Source organism: Vipera ursinii, assembly GCF_947247035.1.
Source record: "Vipera ursinii genome assembly, chromosome: 2".
Lineage (NCBI taxonomy): Eukaryota > Metazoa > Chordata > Lepidosauria > Squamata > Viperidae > Vipera > Vipera ursinii.
In genome coordinates this window covers 287,599,491-287,616,696 of record NC_139513.1, presented here as the reverse complement: position 1 = coordinate 287,616,696, position 17,206 = coordinate 287,599,491, and the positions used below count along the sequence as shown (strand labels likewise).

General features: G+C 41.4%; 1 long non-coding RNA gene across 1 annotated transcript in view; it reads right to left on the bottom strand.

Annotated features, from left to right (window-relative positions):
• Nucleotides 1–17,206, bottom strand: part of LOC310635707 — a 376,530-nt gene that overhangs the window by 322,245 nt on the left and 37,079 nt on the right. The gene's annotated exons all lie outside the window — the stretch shown is intronic.

The following is a 17,206-nucleotide window of genomic DNA, read 5'->3' as shown; positions in this document are numbered from 1 at the left end:
TTATTATTATTATTATTATTATTATTATTATTATTATTATTATTATTATTATTATTGGAACATCACCAAAACAATATCTTCAGCCTGGTACCCCAGCTGTTTCCATTCCTAGTTATAAAGACTCTAGGCCATCCTTTTTCATGCTCTGGTTAGCTTCCCTTCAGTTTCTTGCAACGTTGAGCTGAATTTTATGTATGCATGTATGCACGTATGCACGTATGCATGATGCAGTTTATTATTATTATTGTTATTGTTATTATAGTAATAACAATAATAATAGTAATAATAATAATAAAGGAAAATGTGATAACAATTTGACATCGGCATGGCTCAAGATGGGAACCATCAAGCAAGAAACGGAAGGCTTAATACTGGCTGCTCAAGAACAAGCACTACAAACTAATGCTATGAAAGCAAAGATGCAAAAATCTACTGACAATCCAAATTGCCGACTTTGCAACGACAAAGTTGAAACTGTTTCACATTTAATATGTGAGTGCAGCCAAATCGTGCAAACTGATTACAAAGCTAGATATGACCAAGTTGCTAAACTAATCCACTGGGCATTGTGTAAAAAATATGACTTGCCTGTGTCCAAAAAATCGTGGGAACATAGGGTGGAAAAAGTTGTCGAGAATGAGAGGGTGAAGATCTTGTGGGACTTCTGAATACAGACAGATCACCATTTGGAACACAACACGCCAGATATCACAGTCGTAGAGAACCGAAGCGTACAGCTGATTGATATCGCTGTATCAGGAGATGCCAGAATCGAAGAAAAAGAACTGGGAAAAATTATGAAATATCATGACCTGGCCATCGAAACTGCACAATTATGGATGAAATGTGTAATAGTGATACCCATTGTCATCGGGGCACTGGGAATAATGTTCCAAAACTTTGGAAAACACATCAAGAAACTGCAGCTTCCAGCAATAACTCCAGCAAAGCTACAAAAAACTGTGCTATTCGGAACATCTTACATTTTAAGGAGATTCCTGGTTGATACCTAGGATGCTGGCAGCAACCCATGTCAACCATTAGTGCCAGTCAATTTGAGTGTTCAGTTGACTGAGTTTCATGTTTTATGAATAAAAGTTTTTAATAATAATAATAATAATAATAATAATAATAATGATGATGATGATGATGATGATGATGATGATGATGATGATGATGGAAGGGACCTTGGAGGTCATTTAGTCAGGCATGAGACCCTATACCCATGGTGGCAAACCTATGGCACGCATGCCACAGGTGGCATGCAGAGCCCTCTCTGTGGGCACGCGCGCCATCGCCCCAGTCCTAGGGCTTCAGCTGGGTTTTATAAAACCTTTTTGCTTTAGGCCTCCACTGCTGTGTGCAAAAAAACCCCAAAAGGTTAATCAATTAATCAATTTCAACTTCTCACTGGAAAAAAAAATCTCACAAAGTTGGAATTGATTGATTGAACTTTTTAGTCCCACCCAGTCTGCCGTTACGACTGCAGCCATGCCCACCTGGTGGGCCACACCCACCCAATGGGCAAATGCCCACCTGGCACCCGATGATACATAAGTGCGTTTTGGGTTGCAGTTTGGGCACTAAGTCTCTAAAAGGTTCACCATCCCTGCCCTATACCGTTTCAGACAAATGGCTGTCCAATCTCTTCTTAAAAATCTCTAGTGATGGAGCACTCACAATGTCTGAAGGAAATCTATTCCATTGGTTGATTGTTCTCATCATTAGGAAATTTCTTCTTAGTTTTAGGTTGCTTCTCTCCTTGGTTAGTTTCCATCCATTTTTTCTTGTCTTACCTTCTGGTGCTTTGGAAAATAGTTTGATCTTTCCTTCCTTCCTTCCTTCCTTCCTTCCTTCCTTCCTTCCTTCCTTCCTTCCTTCCTTCCTTCCTTCCTTCCTTCCTTCCTTCCTTCCTTCCCAATGCAAATCACTTACTAACTACTTCCATATTTCTACCAAGGAAACTCTGTGGACATGGACATGGGGCCACTAGGAATCCACCTTCAGTAGAAAAAAGTTACTTGACTCTCCTTTATCGTTTAAACTGTCCAGCCTCTTCTTAAAATCTTCCAGTGTTGGAGCATTCACAGCTTCTAGAGGCAGGTTGTTCCACTGATTAACTGTTCTAACTTTCAGAAAATTCCTCCTTAGTTCCAGGTTCCTTCTCTCTTTGGTGAGTTTCCATCTGTTGCTTCTTGCCTGCCTTCAGGCACTTTGGAAAATAGCTTGACTCCCTCTTCTTTGGGGCAGCCCCTGAGATACTGCAAGGCTGCTATCCTGTCCCCCCTCGCCCTTCTCTTCATTAAACTGGACATCCCCAATTCCAGCAACCGTTCCTGATATGTTTTAGCCTCCAGTCCCCTGATCATCTTTGTTACTTACTTACTTATTTAATGTATTGACCTTCCATCCTACCATGAGGTAACTCTGGGTAGCTTACAGACATTAAACAAAAATTGTATCTACCTTAAAACCTGAATAAATTAAAACCAATTTTAATGTCAAGTTGGTGCTTCCCTCCATCAGAGCTGGAATCCACCTGATTGTATCAAATCAGCAGAGCATTGCCAAGCCCTGTGGGTTGAGGTGCTGATGGGTTTTCCACCCTGTTGGGCTTTTGTGCAGCAGATCATGTTGTAGCTTCCCAACTAGGATGCAGTATTGCAGGCTAATTCTGCCCACTAATAGAAGTTCGACCCTGACCGGCTCAAGGTTGACTCAGCGTTCCATTCTTCCAGGGTCAGAAAAATGAGGACCCAGATTGCTGGGGTTAACAGGCTGATTCTGTAAACCGCTGAGAGAGGGCTGTAAAGCACTGTGAAGAGGTATTTAAGTCTAAGTGCTGTTGCTATTGCTTTTTCTCTTTCTTTCTTTCTTTCTTTCTTTCTTTCTTTTTCTTTCTTTCTTTCTTTCTTTCTTTCTTTCTTTCTTTCTTTCTTTCTTTTTCTTTCTTTCTTTCTTTTTTCTGCTTCCCTTCCTTCCTTCCTTCCTTCCTTCCTTCCTTCCTTCCTTCCTTCCTTCCTTCCTTCCTTCCTTCCTTCCTTTCTTCCTTCCTTCCTTCCTTCCTTCCTTCCTTCCTTCCTTCCTTCCTTCCTTCCTTCCTTCCTTCTTCTGCTGGCTACCAGCTGCCTGTTATTTGGTAGTTCAACTCAAACAAGTAACTGTCTAGTCTCTTCTTTAAAATCTCCAATGATGGAGCGCCCACAATTTCTGGTGGCAAGCTGTTCCACAGGTTAATTGCATTCTATTCTATTCTATTCTATTCTATTCTATTCTATTCTATTCTATTCTATTCTATTCTATTCTATTCTATTCTATTCTATTCTATTCTATTCTATTCTATTCGACCTCCAAGGTCCCTTCCAACTCTGTTATTCTACTCTACTCTACTCTACTCTACTCTACTATACTCTACTCCACTCCACTCCACTCCACTCCACTCCACTCCACTCCACTTCTATTCTATTCTATTCTATTCTATTCTATTCTATTCTATTCTATTCTATTCTATTCTATTCTATTCTATTCTATTCTATTCTATTCTATTCTATTCTATTCTATTCTATTCTATTCTATTCTATTCTATTCTATTCTATTGTTCTCCGTACATGACTTACTTGTGTTTCCCTGAAAATAAGACAGGGTTTTATATTATTATTTTTCTTCCAAAAGACATATTAGGACTTATTTTCCAGTTAGGTCTTATTTTCGGAGAAATATGGTACTAAATGTGTCCACCTGGCTGAGGACCTTAACTGGGTCTTATTTTGGGGGTGGGGGGGTATGGCTTATATTACGAGCATCCTGAAAAATCACGCTAGGGCTTATTTTCCAATTGGGTCTTATTTTGGGGGAAATAGAGTAGCTAAAGAGAAGGATACAAAATAATGAACAGCTAAGGTACCATGTTTCCACGAAGGTAAGGCCTACACCAACAATAAGCCCTAGCTTGAATTTTGGGGGTGGGCCTAATATAAGCCCTACCCCCAAAATAAGCCCTAGTTTTGGGGCGAGGCGCACACCTATCAATCAAGCTAGGGCTGAGGTGGGTGGGTGGATCTGCCCCATGCGCCCTGCACCTGCTTACCTCACAGCCAGCCCTCTCCTCACCGGCCCAATTCTTCTGAGGCCTCTTCTGCAGCCAGGCCTGCATTTTTCAGTCACAGGCCTTTCAGGAAGACCTCTGCAGCCAAGAACCAAATTATGGATTCAGTCCGCAGCTCGGTTCTGCAAGAGATCTGCAGCTGAGCACTGAGCTATGGAATGAATCCATACCTCGGTACTCAGCTGCTTAGGCCTTCTGGAAAGGCCTGACTGCAAAATGCAGGCCCAAATGCAGCTGCAGAACTTCAGACCCAGAAGAAGCGGTCTGGCTGGGTGGGGCTGTCTGTGCCGGAGGTGAGGTAAGGCCTACCTCGAAAATATGAACTGGTGCCTCTTTTGGAGGCAAAAAAATAAAATAAAATAAAATAAGACCCAGACTTATTTTAGGGGGAAAACAGAAGCTGTTCATTAGTCTAACATGATTAGTCTAACAAAGAAAAGACTTAAGGGAAACATGATAGCATCTCGCAATCCTTGAAGGGTTTCCACAGGAAAGAGGGTTTTGACTAATTCTCCAAAACACCTGAGGACAGGAGAAGACGCAGTAAGTGGCATCTCTTCAGAGGGAGATTCAACTTGGAAATAAGGAGGAATTTGCTGACAATGGGAATGATTAATCGATAGAATACCCTGCCTCCTGGAGTTGTAGATGCTCCATCAATGGAGGTTTTCAAGAAAAGATAGGACAACCATTCGTGCAGGATGGACTAAGGACTCATGTCTTGGGCAAGTCCATTGGACTTGAAGACCTCCAAGGTCACTTCCAAGTCTATGATTCTATGAAAGAGAGAAGGACCTAGGAAAAGATTTAACTGTAAAATGTAGTTTAGTCTGGCACCTGGATTCAAGAACAATGGAGGTGATCACATGTCCTCAGATATTGCTGGATCACTCCCAGCTACAGTTATAACCAGGGGTGTCTAACTTTGGTGACTTTAAGACTTGTGGACCTCAACTCCCAGATTTCCCCAGCCAATTAGTAGAATAGCTTGCCTCCAGAAATTGTGGGCTCTCCGTCACTGGAGGATTTTAAGAAGAGACCGGACAATTACCTGTCTGAGATGGTATAGGTTCTCCTGCTTGAGCAGGGGGATGGACCAGAAGAACCCCCAAGGTCCCTTCCAGCTCTATTCTATTCCACTCCATATTTTCTATTCTATTCTATTCTATTCTATTCTATTCTATTCTATTCTATTCTATTCTATTCTATTCTATTCTATTCTATTCTATTCTATTCTATTCTATTCTATTCTATTCTATTCTATTCTATTCTATTCTCCAATATTCTATTCTATATTCCAAAATCTATTCTATTCTATTCTATTCTATTCTATTCTATTCTATTCTATTCTATTCTATTCTATTCTATTCTATTCTATTCTATTCTATTCTATTCTATTCTATTCTATTCTATTCTATTCTATTCTATTCCATTCCATTCCGTATTTTCTATTCTATTCTATTCTATTCTATTCTATTCTATTCTATTCTATTCTATTCTATTCTATTCTATTCTATTCTATTCTATTCTATTCTATTCTAAAAGTCTTAAAGTTGCCAAAGTTGGACATCCCTCACTATAAACCTGGAAATGTTGAAAGATATTTAGGGGAAAAAAATGTATTCCCTCTTAAACCAGCCAAGAAATTAAACTGGCTCGAAGCCAAGGACAGGGGGGTGGGGGGAAATAAATAGGCTGGGGAAAATTCCATAGTGGTCTTAAAGATTAAGAGAAGTTCCTGAAGGTATGTGGTAAAATGAGATTGAAATTCATCTCATTTCAAAATAACAAGCCAGATATTTTGGATGTTTGTTTCCTTGGCCCAACCGCTGCAATATTTACATATTGCACAGCTCTGTTGCTTGCGCTTATGTCAAGTTTTCTCGACTGATAATAAAAGAATGGCAACCGAGAGGGTTAAATTCAAGGTCAATTATGAATGTGTTTCTAATAGAGATGAATATAACATGACATAGAATTCCTTCACCACCATCATCTACATGTTTCTCTTGCAAAGACCATTGCCTTGATTAAAATAATTTATGAGGGAAGGCAAGAGCAACTGCAGGCAAATATCATGGCTGAATTGAAAGACATTTTGCACGGACATTTTGCACGGAAAGATTTGAGGGTATTTTAACACAATATTTGGGTATCCACTTAATATTAAAAAAAAACAGTTGTTAACTCTTCAGATTATGGATCCTGGTTTTCTCGGAACACACTAGAAAGAAGCCCATTTTCAATAACAATAACAATAATAATAATAATATAATGTTGGAAGGGACCTTGGAGGTTATCTGGTCCAACCCCCTCCTCAGGCAGGAAACCCTGTACCATTTCAGACAAATGGCTGTCCAGTCTCTTCTTAAAAACTTCCAGTGTTGGAGCATTCACAACTTCTGGAAGCAGGTTTTCCCACTGGTTAATTGTTCTAAGTTTCAGGAAGTTTCTCCTTAGTTCTAGGTTGCTTCTCTCCTTGATTAGTTTCCATCTGTTGCTTCTTGTCCTGCCTTCAGGTGCTTTGGAAGATAGCTTGACTCCCTCTTCTTTGGGTCAGCCCCTGAGATGTTGGAACGCTGCTATCATGTCACCCCTCTTCTTTCTTTTCACTAGACTAAAGGTAAAGGTAAAGGTTCCCCCGCACATGCGTGCTAGTCGTTTCCGACTCTAGGGGCTGGTGCTCATCTCCATTTCAAAGCCGAAGAGCCGGCGCTTGTCCGAGGACGTCTCCGTGGTAATGTGGCCGGCATGACTAGACGCCAAAGGTGCACGGAACGCTGTTACCTTCCCACCGCAGTGGTGCCTATTTTTCTACTTGCATTTTTACGCGCTTTCGAACTGCTAGGTTGACAGAAGCTGGGACGCGTAACAGGCGCTCACTCTGTTACGCGGCACTCGGGATTCGACCCGCCAAACTGCCGACCTTCTGATTGACAAGCTCAGCGTCCTAACCCACTGAGCCACCGCGTCCCTTTTCACTAGACTAGACATACCCAATTCCTGTAACCCTTCTTCACACATTTTAGCCTCCAACCATCTGATCATTCAGACAAATGGCTGTCCAGTCTCTTCTTAAAAAACTTCCAGTGTTGGAGCATTCACAAATTCTAGAGTCAAGCAGCCCTGAGATATTGGAAGGCTGCTATCATGTCACCCCTGGTCCTTCTCTTCATTGAACTAGAGATACCCAATTCCTTATATGTTCCGTTCCTTATATGTTTTAGCCTCCAGTCCCCTGATCCTCCTTGTTGCTCTTCTCTGTGCTCTTTCTAGAGTCTCAACATCTTTTTTACATCGTGGTGACCAAAACTGTATGCCGTATTCCAAGTGTGGCCTTACCAAGGCATTGTAACGTGGTATTAACACTTCACGTGCTGTTGATTCTATCCCTCTGTTTCAAACAAACAGTTTTGATCTTACCTGGCACTTAGGGTGTTATCCATTTTCCCCTTGAAAAGGTAAGTCAAAAATTATTCGAACCTGCCTCTTTATTAAAGGAATTTTCCCAAGCAGCCAAATTAAATACTTACAATGTTCTTCAAACATGAAAGTCAGGGTGGTTTATAGGCAGTTCTCGTGGTTCCCACTTGAAGGCTGACATGTATGAAAGAAATGCTTAACCTTAAACAAGAGTTTTTGTCATATGCTCTAAGCCCCAGCTTTTGTTTAAGCACAGGTAGGTGTCATCTTACAATAGGTGGTTTAGCGATCCTTCAAAGTTACAATGGACCATCCAAAAGATTTGATTCTGAAGTTGTCACAACCTAATCCATACACACAACCACAGGATTGCATTTTGGGTGAGTAGCAACTGGTTCACCTTTACTGATGTTTTCAGCATCTCACAGGCCTGCGACTGTGATTTACAATGTTTTGGCTGAAAACTCTCCCTTACTTCCAATTTTCTGGTAACAACTCCCCGTAGCAAACAATGGGCTTGCTCAACATCCTCTGCCTTCACTTAACAACTGCTGTAGTCACTTTATACAAGTTCTGTGTTTACTTAACGCCATAACAAAAGTGGCTGTAAAGTCAGGTCACGTAACAGTCTGCTTTGTGACCTTCATGACTTATAAGTGTAATGGGGCTGTTCATAAGTTCGAGGACTTACCTGTATTAGGAGAAATCCCTTCCTTAACTGATGAACAATGGGTTGTTTATGCTGGTCTATGACTGGGGTGAAGATCTGAATTGACTGACTGAGTGTTGGCTGAGTCAACCTTGATCCGATGAGAATCGAACTGCCAAACTGCTGGCAGTCAGCAGAAATAGCCTGCAGTACTGCATTCTACACACTGCGCCACTATGAATCATATATATATATATATATATATATATATATATATATATATATATATATATATATATATATATATATATATATATATATATATATATATATATATATATTAATAATACTTAATCACTCCTGCCTTTTTCTATTTTTTGTTAACTTTTATGTTGTATGCTTTACGTGATATCGTATTTTACATTTTAACATAGCTGTCTTCCACTACTTGAGTGGCTGTCCCAGAGAAGAGACGGGGGTCAACCTATTCTACAAGGCACCTGCAGGCAGAACAACAAGCAATGGGTGAAAAATTGTCAAAGAGAAATCCAGCCTGGAATTAAGGAGAAATTTCCTGACAGTGGGGACAGATTAATCAGTGGAATAGTTTGCCTCCCAAAAAATTGCATGTCCCATCCCTGGAGATTGTCAAGAATGGACTGGTGAACCATTTGACTGGGATGGTATAAGGCAGTGGTGGCGAACCAATGGCACGCGTGCCAGAGGTGGCACTCAGAGCCTTCTCTGTTGGCATGCATGCACCACCACCACCACCACCAGCAGATCGATCAGGCCGCCTCCACCACCCGGAGCAGAAGCCCCGCCCAGCACAAAGGAGGTGAAGTGGCTGGCTAGCAAGCTCAAGTAGAGGTGGTAGAGCAGAGGTCACCAACCATCGTGGATTGGTGGACTGGAAGAAAAAGGAGGGGGAAGCATTTTACATGCGTGCATGTGCGCACGGGGACATGAGCACTGCAAATGGGCATGTGCACACAGGGCCATGAGCACTGCAAATGAGGCAAGGCTAGTGCCTGCATGAGACTCACTAGGCCTGCCCCGTTCTTGCGTGGTGCGGCGTCTTGTATCTGCACCCCGTGGCATGGTGGCGGCTGTTTTTGTGCCTTGCAGTAAGGTGGCCCATTTTTGTGCCCCTGGGTTTTGTGTGCCAGAGACAGCACTCAGAGGCACCTCCCTGCCCAGCCACCCCTGAGGGGACCACAATGCTGACATGGCCCTGGCACTTTGCGATAAATAAGTGGGTTGGGGGTTGCGGTTTGGGCACTCGGTCTCTAAAAGGTCCGCCATCACTAGTATAATGTCTTCTGCCTTAGGCAGGGAGTTGGAATAGAAGACTTCCAAGGTCCCTTCCTTGAAACTCAACATTAAGAAAACCGAGATCATGGCATCCGGCCCTCTCAATTACTGGCAAATAGATGGGGAAGAAATGGAGGTAGTGACAGATTTTATTTTCCTGGGCTCCAAGATCACCGCAGATGGGGACTGCAGCCAAGAAATTAATAGACGCTTGCTCCTGGGGAGGAAAGCCATGGCAAATCTAGACAGCACACTAAAAAGTAGAGACATCACCCTGTCAACAAAAGTGCGTATAGTCAAGGCTATGGTCTTCCCAGTTGCAATGTATGGCAGTGAAAGTTGGACCGTAAGAAAAGCTGAGCGCCAAAGAATTGAGGCCTTTGAACTCTGGTGCTGGAGAAGACTCCTGCGAGTCCCTTGGACTGCAAGGCGATCAAACCAGTCAGTCCTATAGGAGATCAACCCTGACTGCTCTTTAGAAGGCCAGATCCTGAAGCTGAAACTCAAATACACCTGATGAGAAGGAAGGACTCACTGGAGAAGAGCCTCATGCTGGGAAAGGTTGAGGGCAAGAGAAGAAGGAGACGACGGAGAAGGAGGTGGCTGGATGGAGTCACTGAAGCAGTAGGCGTGAGCTTAAATGGACTCCAGAAGATGGTAGAGGACAGGAAGGCCTGGAGGAACATTGTCCATGGGGTCGTGATGTGTAGGACATGACTTTGCAACTAACAACAACAAGGTCCCTTCCAGACTTATGATTTAATGTCCCTCTTTGAGGGAGACGGGTGGTTCAGAAATGTGAAAAAATAAATAAATAAAATGAATCATGTTTGTTGAGTCCATCCCAACCCATGAAAGCACCCTGCATATATTATGGATTAAGGCAGGAGACAGGAAATAGTGGGTTTTGTTGTTGTTGTTTTTTTGAAAAGTTGTATGGGGAGGAATTCCATGCTTAGGGGTGGATATTCATAGAAACATCTCAGCGGGGAATGGAATGAATAAAAGAAGCAGTTTATTCTGGTCTTACACACATGGGACAACATACAGAGCCAACCACAAAAGACATACAAATCCTCGGACACAATGCCTCCTCCCTCAAAAAACTTCTATTGAATGTACAACATCATTAACAAATTGGCTATTGAGTTACAACAGATCTTCAGACATGAATAAACTCCCGTCTGGAGCAATCTTTCCTTAATTTTTTTTTCTCTCCTTTTTTTTTTTTTGCAATCTCTACTTAGACAAATATTATTTTACATGTTTAATACAGGACAGTATCCTTAACAAAGTTCAAGATATTCACATTAAGAACCAATTACTTTATAAAACAGCAACATTATTTTTATTATTATTATTATTCCCCCTCTTGTTTCTTAAAGGCATGAGTACGTTCGTCCCATTCCGGTGGGCCAACAACTGGAGTTTGCAAGACAAATTATCATTTGTTTCTTTCCTTGTTTGTTTTAAAGGCTACAAAGAAAAGCAAATAAACCTATTTACAAGGTGCCTAATATGAAAAGCATGCTTCCTTCCCACCCTGGAAACAAGGAAACGAAGAGATTAGAGTTTTGAAGTGAACTTTTGGAGTCCAGAGGAACTCATGGTTGAAAGGAAACTCATGGTTAAAACTATCAACAGATGGGAGATTTGGTCTAGGACAGGGGTAGGCAACTTTGGCTCTTTTATGACTCGTGGACTTCAACTCCCAGAATTCCTGAGCCAGCGTGGTCTCCCAACTTAGCAACTTTAAGAATTGTGGATTTCACAGCTGGCTCAGGAATTCTGGGAGTTGAAGTCCACGAGTCATGAAAGAGCCAAGGTTGCCTGTCCCTGGTCTAGGAGATGCTAGTTAGGGGGTCAGGATAGAAATCTCCCAACTGTCTAACCGTAGACGCCTTCTGTGTGGACCTCTGAATGTTCTCAAAAGTTCTGAAGAAAGCTCTTCGCTCTATTTACGTGGGTGGCCCTCCAAAGTTTTTGGCCACCTGATCAATATTAGTCAAGGACTTTGAAGGCCCTCTTAGACTTCTTCATCACTGCACAACAGGGAATGCATGCATCTGTCACTCAGAGAGAGGGTTGCATAGCTGTTGCATTTATACTTCTGCAAATGTTAACATTCTGGCTGTGTGTGTGTGTGTGTGTGTGTGTGTGTGTGCACGCGCTAAATACGGGGCTCTCCAAACTTGGCTGTTTTAAGAATTGTGGACTTCAACTCCCAGAATTCCTCAGCCAGCCGTGAAGTCCACAATTCTTAAACTTGCTAAGTTAGGAGAGCCCCTGTGCTAAAACAAAAACAACAAAGCAGAGAAAATTCTCAACAGCAGATCAGATCAACCAACCCGCACAGTTGGACGTGCACAGTTAAGTATTGGGAGGTGTGAGTGTCAAGCCATCCGCAACCATCTGCAACGCACATTTTACCCACCAACCCCTTCTCAGCGGAGGTATGTCTCAACACCTATGTGCAGTTGCGGACAAGTCTCAATCAAGCTTTAAACATGGTAAGGAAAGATTGGCGCTAGTAGTAACCAGCATTCAAAGCGGCTTATTCTCCTCATCTTATCTCTGAGGAGTAAGAAATGCTAATTTTTCTTGAAATCCAATGGGGGGGAAAAAATCCAAGCTTTTTATGTGGAGTCCTTGGCATGTGGCCTTGATGGCGACATTCCCTTATTTCTAAGACTAAGGATGCTGATTTTTAAAATCCATCTTTTCATCGAGAGTGGAATGGAGGTGGTTTCCCTAAAGTCAATATTTTTTAAAAACTATTTAGCTCATTTACTTTAACTATTCAGCTCAGATAATTTTTTTTTGGGGGGGTAGAGTCACAGATAGTTAATGGGCACATAATTTCCTGTCCTTATTATGTCAGCAGGAATCGATATTTTAAAAAAATGGGTGGGGCTTTGATCACATGACTGTGGCTGCCATCTTGACATTTAAACTCCTCCCCACCTATCCATCCCATCCCAAGAAAAGGACCGCCCTCTCAGCTACTCATGAATTAACACTTTTGCATTTCCTCCGAAAGCTTATTTGAAGCTTTTTGAGTCGTCGTTGCAGAATTTACGGGACTTAGATCCAAATTCATCTTTACCCTAATTCAGGGGTAGCCAACCTTGGCTCTTTTATGACGTGAGTTGAAGTCCATGAGTCGTAAAAGAGCCAAGGTTGCCTACCCCTGCCCTAGTCGGACCACCCTGGAGTAAGCAGTCTGAGGATTTCAAACCTGGATAGATGTTGGCCTACAATTCATCTAAAATGGAACCAAAAAATCGATTTGAACCCTTCATACACACGAGCTGCATTACAAGTATTACCTTTACATAGAGCATTTTAATAAAAAGCATGTCCTGAAAATGCCTTTAGTATCTATACAAACACCATTATATCAAACACGTCGTTCAAAAACCTGGATGAATCACCAGCAACAGAGAGAGAAAGAGAGAGAAGGGGGGGGGGAAGAGGGAGAGAACATCCTGAAAGACTCCACGTGGAATTCTCTCAGTAATATTTGTTGCATATTTCACATTTTTAGTCTTTTCTTATTCTGCTCTGGTCAATGGCGAATCTAGTAAACGCCATTTCTAATTCTTCAAAAGAGCCACCATTTCATAGTTCATGCTTGATGGGCCTCACCCTTTCTCTGTTTCTTATGTTTTTGAGTACTTTGGCTCTGATCAATTAAAATAGGTGTTTTCCTTAAAATCCGCCGGTGTGGGACCCTATTCCCTCAAATTGTGTCATTTATTTTTTTTTGCTTGTAAGGCCAAAGTGACCCCTCACACAAAGCTTGTGAGAGCCAAGAAGACATAGATCAAGGGTGATCGACCTGCACCTTCAGGACCACACGTGATCCCCAAATCCTCTTTTCCTGGCCTTATGACCATGTCTGCTGAAAAAAAACAAAATGGCGGCACAGCCTCCTGCTCTTTTGCAGTTGGGAAATGGATTTGAAAAATGCATCGCCAGACCAAAAATAAACATCTTACCCTTAAAAAGAATAGACCCTAACTAACCCCATCCACATATGTGAGAGGATCACCCACATTTGGTGGGCCTTGGGCTTCCCGAAAAGTTTGGTAGTCCTTGCCACCGAAACATTGTCCATCCCTGAATGAACGCACCCTCATTTTAGCATCTCTTTAATTAAGGAACATGGTTTGTGTTTGGGAATTAGGTTGGCTTAAAGTCCAAGTACAGGTCAATGGAAACTTGGTCAAGATACTCCTGTTTTTCACACATATCTCTAGGGGTCCCAACATTTCCTTATTCATACTGCTTTCACAACTCTCTTCTCCAAATAATTCACTAGACCAGGGGTAGACAACCTTGGCTCTTTTATGACTCGTGGACTTCAACTCCCAGAATTCCTGAGCCAACATGGCTCAGCTTGGAAACCTCTCCCTTTCCCCTCAGCATGGCTGGCTCAGGAATTCTGGGAGTTGAAGTCCACGAGTCAAAAAAGAGCCAAAGTTGCCTACCCTTGCACTAGACATATCTCTTGCAGAACAATTCAATGGCCATTTCACAACATGAAACTCTGGGTGTTTAAATTTCCAGCTTAGTTGTTTTCACTACAGTTTGTTGAGAATTCCTTCCATAGAGCATTTCCTTCTAGTAAGATATTTGTAAGAAGGATCCCATAATCCAGACAATTATATCCCATTGATTTTGGACTGAATTTCACTGGAACGAAGAATAATTTCTACCTCAAATTCCCACTTGCAAGGAGTAGAATTGTAAACTAGGTCTGCTGCAGTTGGGCTAATGTGTCGGTTTTAAAAGAGTTTCTATGTAAACAGATACGTACGTTTCATAGGGGACCAAGATAGGTACATTTTATTTTATTTTATTTTATTATTTTATTATTTTATTATTATTTTATTTTATTTTATTTTATTATTTTATTTTATTTTATTTTATTATTTTATTATTTTATTTTATTATTATTTTATTTTATTTTATTTTATTATTTTATTTTATTTTATTTTATTATTTTATTATTTTATTTTATTATTTTATTATTTTATTATTTTATTATTTTATTTTATTTTATTTTATTATGAGCATGAGTTTGCTTGGCATTGGCCACTATATCACCAAGGGGTGTCCAACTCATCAGATATGGAAAGGGGCCCACCAGGGGCTCACACAATCTGTCCTCTCTACCTAGAAATATTTAGTCAGGAAAATTCCTAGAGGAGTGGAAAGAAATGGCACATCCTTGGCCTGCCATGATTGGGTGGAAGATTTGATTATGAGCCAGCAATGTGCAGCAGCCACCAAAAATGCTAACACAATCCTGGGTTGCATAAACAGAGGCGTAGAATCAAGATCACGCGAAGTATTAGTCCCGCTTTATAAAACCCTGGTGAGGCCACACCTGGAATACTGCAGCCACTTTTGGTCACCATATCACAAAAAAAAAAGATGTTGAGACTTTGCAAAAAGTTCAGAGAAAAGCAACTAAGATGATCCAAGGCCTGGAGACTAAAACGTACGAAGAACGGCTGCAGGATTTGGGTTTGGCAGAGTCGAGAGAAAAGAAGAAATAGGGGAGATGATAGCAGCGTTCCGGTATTTGACGTGCTGCCACAAAGAAGAGGTGGGGGTCAAACTATTCTCCAAAGCACCAGAGGGCAGGACGAGAAACAATGGTTGGAAACTGACCAAAGAGAGAAGCAACCTGGAACTAAGGAGAAGCTTCCTGATTGTGAGGACAATCAACCAGTGGAACAGCTTGCTATCAGAAATTGTGGGCGCTCCATCACTGGAGATTTTTAAGAAGAGGCTAGACTGTCACCTGTCTGAGATGGTCTAGGTTCTCCTGCTTGAGCAGGGGGCTGGACTAGAAGACCTCCAAGGTCCCTTCCAGCTCTATTCTATTCTAAATGTTCCCAGACTGAATTGCATCCCACCGACTCATACCCGGAAAAAAGAATAACCATCATGGGATCCGTGCACCTTGCATTGATAGTCCTGACCCTGTCCCTCTGCTATGCCCCTTTGATTTTCAACGGTCACCCAATGGCAGAAATAGCAGAGGTAATCCTCGCCTTTTACAACACTTCATTTAGGGACCCTTCTAAGTTACAACGGCGCTGGGGGAAAAAAGTGACTTATGACCCTTTTTGCACACTTAACGCCCATTCCAGCACCCCCATTTTGGTCACTTGATCGAAATCCAGACTCTTGGCAATTGACTCACATTTATGACGGTCGCAGTGTCCTGGGGTCACGTGATCTGCTTTGGCGACCACCGGACAATGGGGAAGGTAACGATTTACTTAACATCCGGGTTCCCCATGACTCCTGCAGCGGTTCCCGTAGTAATCGTGGCAAGGAAAGTCGTAAAGTGGAGCAAAACAAGCATCTCACTTAGCGACAGTAATTTTGGTCATAAGTAGAGGACAACTTGCATGGAGCGACTGAAATTGCGGCGGCAAAACAGCTTATTTACAGGTGAGTTCGTATGAGATGTCAAAGCTCCCTCAGACAGTAATTCTGCGAAAATCCCATGTTTACCCAGTTATAATGGCATCGTTTTTTTAAAAAAAAGTATCCGTGCTCGTATATCCTAACTTTTTGTTGTTTTTTGTCGTTCTTTTTTTCTTTTTCTTTTTTTACTTTTTACTTTTTGTTTGTTGTTTGTTTGCGTTTTGTTTTTAGGTATAGCGTAATAAAACAAATAGAAACAGATAGAAACAAATTTCCGTTTGATCCACGGCTGTTTCAAAATATGCCAGGTTAAAAAGAGCGTCTCTTGATATAACTTTCTACAGTGTGTTCACCTGGTTAGATCCAGGGGGGAGAAACGTGTATTATGTGGGAACGGGGTGGGGGGTGGGGGGTGGGGGGCAGAGAGGACAAAATAAATGCATTTTATAAACAAACAAATAAATAAATAAATAAATAAATAAATAAATAAATAAATAAATAAAAAATTCACCATAGGCTATACGTTAAAGCACAAACCCTAACTTCCTGGTAAAATTTACACCGCTTGCATGACCTTCTAAGCCCTTGCTTAAACAAAGTGAACCCCATCTAGGATGCTAATGTAACTGCTGAATGAGTTTATCTCAAGCAGGCCACGGTCCCTTGTGTAAAATCTAAATCCCCTCCTCAGTTCGAAAAAGAGCAAGTTAGGGCCGAAAATAGGAAATGCGGGTTGTTTAAAAAATAATAATAATAATAATAATCCCAACTCTTTGCATCCCACGAAGTACGAATTAACCTTTACGTAACGTGGTTTCGTAACCCAAAAATAAATGAATAAAATAAAATTGGAGGAAAAACTTCCTTCCCATTCACGCATCCTGTTTTAATACTTTTTTTATGTCTGTTAGTTCATTTGCTTCGCGGCTTTCGCAGGCATTTCTAGACCCAGCCTCTTATCAAATGGAGCTGTCGTCATCTAAAATTCCTAATAAATTAGTGGTTTTGTGTGTCTGTGTGTCTGTGTGTGTCTGTGTGTTTTTAAGAAACCAGTTTCAATTTGTGGTTACAGCACTTTGTGTCTCTAGAGGGGCATACTCTGTCGCGGAATATGAACCTTCGCTATAGGATGATGGTTTGATATTTGTTTTTTGTTGTGTATTTTTTTTGCAAAAAGGAAAAAAAAAAAGAAGAAGAAGAGAACCTCAACCAAAACGTAAGTTAAATTCTGTTGGGATAGTTTGATTCCGGTCTTAACGACAACG